Raw genomic sequence first — 8,106 nt, 5'->3', positions numbered from 1 at the left:
AAAAATGTCAAAAACAAAAGAAATCTCAAAACTCAAGATCTGCAAGAAATTCAAGAGCTGTAAGTCACTCTTATAATAACACTGTACATGTCTCTGATTCCTCTATCACTCTGTGTACAACATTAATGTCATTTATCACAAGATTGGCTGGAATGTCAATATAGAAATGTGCACGTGTACATATAGAGAAATTGAAGAAGAGCACAGAACTCACAGAATCAGAAGCCAGGACAGAGAGAACAGAGGTGAAAGAAACAGAAGAAGAAGAAGACACAGAACTGAACAAATAACAGCAGAAGTTATTCAGGACTGAACACTTATAACTCAGTGTACACACAACCTTCTCTGCAGAGAAGGAAGAGAAAGCAATGAAAGAAGCTTGAAGACAGAAGAGAGTAGTCTCTATAATGTTGTCATCTTCAATTAGAATGATCTCTGACACTGAAGCAACTAAGAACTATTGTTAGCATATAAAAATTGAAAAATCAGGAATGAAAACAGTTACTGAATAAACACTCACTGGCCTTAGAGTTGTACATGCAATTACAATATACACGAGGCTTCTCAGGAAGAGAGAGAGAGACACAGAGAAATACAGGAAGCAGAACACAGCATATGAACAGTCTATTCTTATAACAACATCTCAGACAAGGTGTACAAGCCTCACATCTGTGAGTATAAAAGAGTACAATATTTACATTCTCATTTCTGAAAACACAGATATTCTTCATCTGCATCATGAAGTCAGATGACAAACACCAGAGAATAGACTGATACAGGTTGATCATGTCAAAGATATTTATCAGAGTGAACATACCTGTAATATTGAATTTGACAGTCATGAAAAGTTCCTTGATATCTGTGAACATCACAACTTCATACACAGCAAAACTCATAACAATTTCTTCTAAGAACAGAAAAATCAGTATCAGAAAGAAAAAGATGAAAAGAAAAAGACTTATAATCTCAACACTGTTGAAGAGAGAGATAATTCTCTGATACAAATGAATAATTCTCTCATCATGAATATTTAAAACAAATGTAATAATCAATGTGCACAACTGAGCTTCAGATAGTCATGTTATATACAGTCTTTATACAATAAATCATTCTAAGAGTCAGTAAGAAGAGCAGAAGTGTACATGCTGAGAGAGATGATTCATTAAGTCTACACAACATCTTCTTGAAACAGGAAGAGCTGATAACAAAAGCAGAGACAGCAAAACCAGGAGTAGCAGAAGTGAGGGTCGCGGGAACAGAGATAGCGGGAGAGGAACCAGGCACAGAGACAGGTGTAGAAGATTGAGAGGGAGCAGCAGAGAAAGAAACAGAGAGAACAGAGAGAGATGCAGAAGACTCAGTCACACATGATACAGACAATTTCTTCATTATCATGTTCTTCAAGTTCTCAATCAATGATTCAACACTGAGTTCACTATCATCAGCAGATATGAATCTGTCAATGTGTGAAGATTCTATGTGAATAAAAACAAACATATCAGCATCTGCATCCATGCAAAATCATGCCAGGAAACATGATCAGAAACCTGCTGAGAAGAAGAAACAGTTGAGAGTGTATAAGAAGGTGAAGAAGATGTATCATCATTTATAGTAATACATCATTCTGATGATCATTAGAAGATAAACAAGTTCTGATCATATTTCACAATATATTACACTTACTGCTAACAAACTGCTCAGTATGAGCACTATGATGACACTTGTTGTGGAAATGAGAGGTCATTGCCAGAAACATGTATGATGTGATAGATGAACAGATAGAAAGAGTTGAACAGAAGAAGAGATAGAAATCTTGAATAATGATAATATTTGATGATGATGAAATGAAGAAGATAATTGAAGAATGAGAAAAGTTAGTGAATGAGTGATGTAATATAGTGAAAGTCTCTTTGTGAGAATGTACATAGAATACTAGCTGAATCAGAGATAGATCACACAATTATGAAACACTAGTGATGAGCTAATCTGCATAAAGCTAGGACATACAACATGATCACATGGGTGTGACTGAATCTGATGAGGGAGAATGTGGTTCAGAAGAATGTATGACTGTCAGATAATACTGCGGCCGCTTCCGAACTACTAGTGTACACATACAAGTGTAAAGGGGCCATAGCAGCCGCTAATTAAATTAGTGTACAATATTACAATATATAAGAAGCCGTTGTACGCCTGTAATCGTACGCTGGCTTAAGCAACCTTTGAATCACATAGAGATACTCACAAGAGTATTTATTTCTAGCTGTTTTCAAGATTCTTATAAAATAAGTAGAGAAGTAAGTTCTTTATATAGTCTGATCTGCATTATCTGTGAATTCTGATAAATAGTATAAGAATTCACTATCTTCTTTATAAGTTCTTATATCTTCAGTCAGAAGTATTTTCTTATAAGTAACTTATAAGTTCTAGTATCTGTAAAATAACTTACTAGAGAAGAGTTATAATATCTTTTAATAAGTTCTATATATAGAAACTTATTTATAGATATATAAATTCAGTTCTCTCTTTATAAGAGATTATTTAAGTCTCTTCAATTCTTTATTTCTGCAAAGTTAATCTCTATTATAAGCAGTTTCTGAATATACTGAGTATATTTATTCTTCAGTTACAGTTCAGATAATCTGAATAGAAGATTTTATAAAAACTTATACTCTGTTTTCTCTTATATCAGATCTTTCACAGTACTTCTCAAAGTCTGCAAACTCTTCAGATTATAGATACTCTTTTCAAGAATTCTTACAGAGATTCTCAGAGTATTAACTCTCAGTGTTATAGAGAGTAGTTATATAGACTTCTCTTCTCTCTCTTTTCTCTTCTCTTATGAGAGATTGAGAGACTCTTCAGTTAATCTCTTTATAATACTCAGTCTGAGTATTCTGTGAAGCTTTTCTATCTTCTCTAGTCTCTCTATATCTATCACTCTGATCTTCTTAATATAGTCTGATCTGTGAGAGAGTTTATCTGCTGAGTTCTTAGTTTTCTTGATATATTCTATCTTGAATCAGAATTGACTCAGTCTCTGAGCTCAGTGAATCTGCTACTGTAGAAGTTTCTTAGTTAAAGTAAACTATTATAAGCTATCATGATTAGTTCTAACAGTAATCACTATTATAAGACTCTTAAAGTAGTAATATTAGTTATAAAAGAATTTCACTATTATAAGAAGCTTCTGATTATAAATATTATAGTTAATCTCTACAGATTGTATCTTCTGTGAGAAAAAGATCACTGAAACTCAGTTCTTATTTAACTATAGTTATGAAACTATTTCTGAAATTGTAAAGAAGAAGATATCTATCTCTAATCTAATTAAGAGTAAGAGATTAAAGTGAAACAGTATTACTATATTTATAAATATCTATTTTAATCTTATAAAGACTCTGTAAGCTTCTAAGATATAAAAGTTCTTATAGTTTTTTCTTCTCAATAATCTTTTTATTCTCTATTTATAAGATAACTTCTTCTTATTTTCACTCTTCAGTATGTCTATAAGAGCTAAGAAGATTCTTATGAATATAAAGATAAACTGTCTATAGAAATTCATAAAGCTTAGAAAGATTTGAATCTTATAAATACTAGTTAGCTTCAGTTATGATAGAATAATCTTAATCTATGAAGATTTTATCTGAATATTATCTGTGATAATTACATATTCTAGAAAATTAATCTGATAAGTTTTATTATTATTATTATTCTTCAATTATAGATGTATGCAGTCAGAGACTATGACATCTATCTGAGAACTTTAGTTCTCAGGGTTTTTTCTATGTCTGTAAAGTTAACTATTATACATTCATCAATTCCAGATATGCAAAATCAGAAGATTCCAGCCCAGAATACAAAAACTGTTTACAAATTGCAGTGTTTTAACATCATCTCATACTTTGAAACCATTTGACAATATCATGACAAAGGAAAAGAGAACACAGTCTTAAAGATAGACACATTAAATAGATAGACAGAAAGAAATTGAAAGAAAAAGATAAAATAAAGAAAGACTGTAATAAAACAAATTATTAAAAGATAGTATATAGCTGTTTTAACAGACTATATCTGGTTGATTTCCTCCTCTTCATATTCAGATAATTCTGAATTTAGCTATTTTCTTGTAGCTGCTTGAGTTTCTGATAGAAAGTCTATTAAGTATTTAATTCCTGTCTCAGTTGAGAATAAGAATCTCATATTTAATTGATTTAGATCATACTTCTCTTTCAATCTGGCTCTGAGACTATTGTATAATGCACAGTGCATTACAATATACTCAGGATTCTCATTTGTATTACAGAATGAGCATTCTATTGATTCAAATCTATCATCAAATCTTTATATATAAGATTTGAAATAGCCATGTCCTAGTTTCAGCTGTATTATAGATGAGAATATTTTCTTTTTACATTTGATTAAACAAGATTTCCACTTGAGCTTTGTTTCAAATCTTGAATAATGTATACTCTTCTTTTGTTTCTGCCAGCTTTCATTTCACTTGTGTAAACAAGATTCTTTTATTTTTCTCTTTATAAAAGATCAGAACATAATTTTTTAAATAGATCTGTCTAATTCTGCACCCTTTTTTGCAGCTGAATCAGCCAATTCATTGCCATGAATATTTATATGAGCAGGAACCCAGTGCAGATGAATAATCAGCTTTGATATTCTTCTCTTTTGAATTTTCAAAACAGAGTTTAAGATCAGTTCAAGATTCATTTAATCATTATGAATCTGACTATTTCTAAGTCTTTTTAAAGCAGCTTGACTATCAGAGAATATTCATATCTCTTTCAAACAATTTCCTCTTCTATGAGATTTTATTTCAATGAGTTTGAAAGCTTTCACTATTGCAAATAGTTCAGCATCAAAGACTTCACATTCAGAGCCTATATTTCAGAAATCTGAGATAAAATTGATATTATCTTCAGTATAAGCAATCCCTGCGCCTAATCTATTCAAGTTCTCATTTTTTGAGTCATCTGAATAAATCAGAATAGAGTCTTTTATATTGATTGTAGAAATTCTCTTTGAATGCTGTTCATATTCTTTCTCTTTTAATAGTTCACTTATTTGTAAATCTATAAGAGATTCAAGCTTTTCTCTCCAGGAAGATAACTTCTCATGATCAACTTTTTCAACATTTAAAGAAGAAAATTGATTTTTAATCAGAGAGCATAGTCTGTACAGTTGAGAAGGCATTTTCTTTGAAGAATTATTTTCATTTCAATCAAGAAATCTATTTCAATCCAGTTCATTTTCAGAGTTAATTGATGAAAATGAAGAAGAGACTCTTTCTCTGATTATATAATTTGAGCTCATCTTTACAACTCTCAGAGCATAGTTCATACAGGCCTTTTCAAATCTAATAGCAGAAGAAGGAATTGAAGCTTCAATTTTCATTACTTTAATAGAAGATGATTTGAATGCTCTCAGAATTCTTCTCAAGGCTCTGTTTTACAGACTTTGAAAGAGTTCAGTGAAATTCTCTTAATTATTTCATCAAACTTGAACTTCATAATCAGCTACTGATGTAATACAAGCTATATATAACTGTCTTATAGCCTGGAAGAATAGACTCCTCTCTGTATTTAATAGTCTGATTATGTTGTTCAATAGTCTTTCTGTCTTGACAGTTCTTTGTTGAATGTGATATTTAAAATTCAACTTGAAGTTTAATCATACTTCTAATCATTTGACATTTACACTGGGTTTAATCTCTCTATTTAAAAGAGTTAGAGATAGTTCTTTCTCATTGAATTTAGAAAAGAAATAAATTAACTCAGTTTTATTCATATCAAATTGAATTTGATTGATATCTGCTCTAACAAAGATTTTCTTTGCAGCTTCTTCAATTACTTTCAAATTCTCTTTGATAGTTTTTAAGCTGTAGACTAGATCAATATCATTCATATAACTCAGAGATCACACTATTCTCATATTTCTATTCTTGAATAGATATGCAGTGTATATTGCAAATAAAATGAGTGAGATTGAAGATCTCTGTGATACTTCTATTTTTATCTCAGTCTTGTCTTATTTCATTTCATCAAAGAAGAGTTGTATAATTCTTTTAGATATAAAACAGTTAACTCATTTTATTAGAGAAAGTGGCAGTTTTAATATCTTCAATATCTGAATTAACTTTGACTTTGAAACATGATCAAATGCTTCTTTTATATCAATAAAAACTGCAGTTGAGACCAGACTCTCATGCTTTGCTATTTAAATATCATGAACAACTGAGAGAACAGTGTCAATTGCAGAACACTGTTTTCTATCTTTCATTTGTTCACTGAATAAAAGAGAATCATCTATAGAGCTTATAAAAGATAGTCAAGTAGCTATTATCTTTTCTAAAATCTTTTCTAGGCAGTTCAATAGAGATATTACTCTATATAACTTAGGAATTGAAGTTTTTCTATTAGATTTTACAAGAATCACTCTAGTGACTTCTCTCCAGCATTCAGAATGATATTCATTTTTCAAGAGATTGAAAAAGAGCTCAAAATATTCATTCTTTAAGTAGGAATATGTATTTTGAATAATCAAGTGATTAATTAAATCAGGACCTGCAGCAGTTTTAACAGAACTTGAGAAGATAGCTGACTCTAATTTATCTTGTGTAAGATCAGGCCATTCTCAGTCATTTTCATCAATGTAGTTGAGAAGTGATATATTCTCTTTCTCTGAATCTGAATCTGAATCTGGTGAGTTCTGAAAGAGAATTCTTATGAAAGCTTGACATTTTTTCTCAAAAGAGTTTGCTGTATATGATTTATTCTGAAACTCATATTCTAGAGCTGGAAGTTTTGCTACACTTCTTGTTTTAGTATAGTTAAAAGCTTTAAAAACTTCCTTCTCTTGTGCTTCTTCAAGAAATTTATTTCAGCAGTCTGTTTTAGCTCTTTTAATATCTGAAAAATACTCATTTCTGACAGCTTTGAACTCTTCATCAGATATTACATCATTCTTTCAATCTCTTCTAGCAGTAGCTAATTCTTTTCTTTTAGATGAGATATTCTCATTTCATCAAGGTTTTGAATACTCAGAAGATTTTCTTTTTGAAATATTATCTCTAACACTTGTTAGAATAATAGATGTAATAAGCTTCACTCTATTCTCAAGCATTTCATTTGAGATATCTTGACCAGAATTTCAATATAGCTCATTCTGTCTTTTAGATTTTAACAGTTTTATGCTTTCTTCAACTGCTTTTCAATCAGCTTTTTCAAAGTTATACTGATTAGAGAGAAGAGGATTTTCACTCATTTGTTTTTCACTCAGTTCAATATCAAATTGAATAATCTCATGACCTGATTCTGATGTCTTGTTTGAATTAATAAACCAGTTTACAAGTCTTCTTTTCATTAGATTTGGTGATATGAATGTTAGATCTATAATAGACTTCTGTTTCATGTCTTTTCTAAAGAATGTTTGTTGATCAGACTTATTAACCAAATCTATTGAATGCTCAAAGATTCATTCAATCAGATTATCAGCTCTCACTGCTCTCTTGCATTCTGAATTTCATCAGAAATGATATGCATTGAAATCTCCTGTAATTATAGAGTTTCTTGATGAAGTTATGTTCAGAAATTCTCTATCAATTGTTCAGATATTGTTATTTTTCTTCAATGACTTTTCATTATAGATATTTATGAGCTGTATAGTATCAAACTCATTTTCTTTATCTATAATATCACCCACCAGAATATCAGGGTCAGACATGATATCAAATCTTAGATTAAATTGATATCTTGAACTCTTTCTTTCATAGATCACTACTCTTGACTTTATCTCAGACTTTTGAGGTAAAAAGCAGTAGTAGCTTGAATGAGAAATGACATATTTTTGCTCAGCATCAAAATTCGGCTTCTGAAGCAGTATAAAATCAACTTTTTATTCAAATACAATTTGAAGACAAGAATAAATGCAATTTGAGTTTCTATTCACATTATTTTGAATAAATGTGATTTTTGAAGAGTTTTTAAACTTTTTTTGTTGTTTTTGTTGTATATTCATACTAAAAGAGAGCAGAGAAGAATCTAATTACTATCATCAGATAGTAGATTATAACTGTTCTGAAAAGTAGAAATC

The sequence above is a fragment of the Blastomyces dermatitidis genome, assembly GCF_000003525.1.
Source record: "Blastomyces dermatitidis ER-3 genomic scaffold supercont1.3, whole genome shotgun sequence".
NCBI classification, from domain to species: Eukaryota; Fungi; Ascomycota; class Eurotiomycetes; order Onygenales; family Ajellomycetaceae; genus Blastomyces; species Blastomyces dermatitidis.
Note: the sequence above shows the minus strand (reverse complement) of the source record.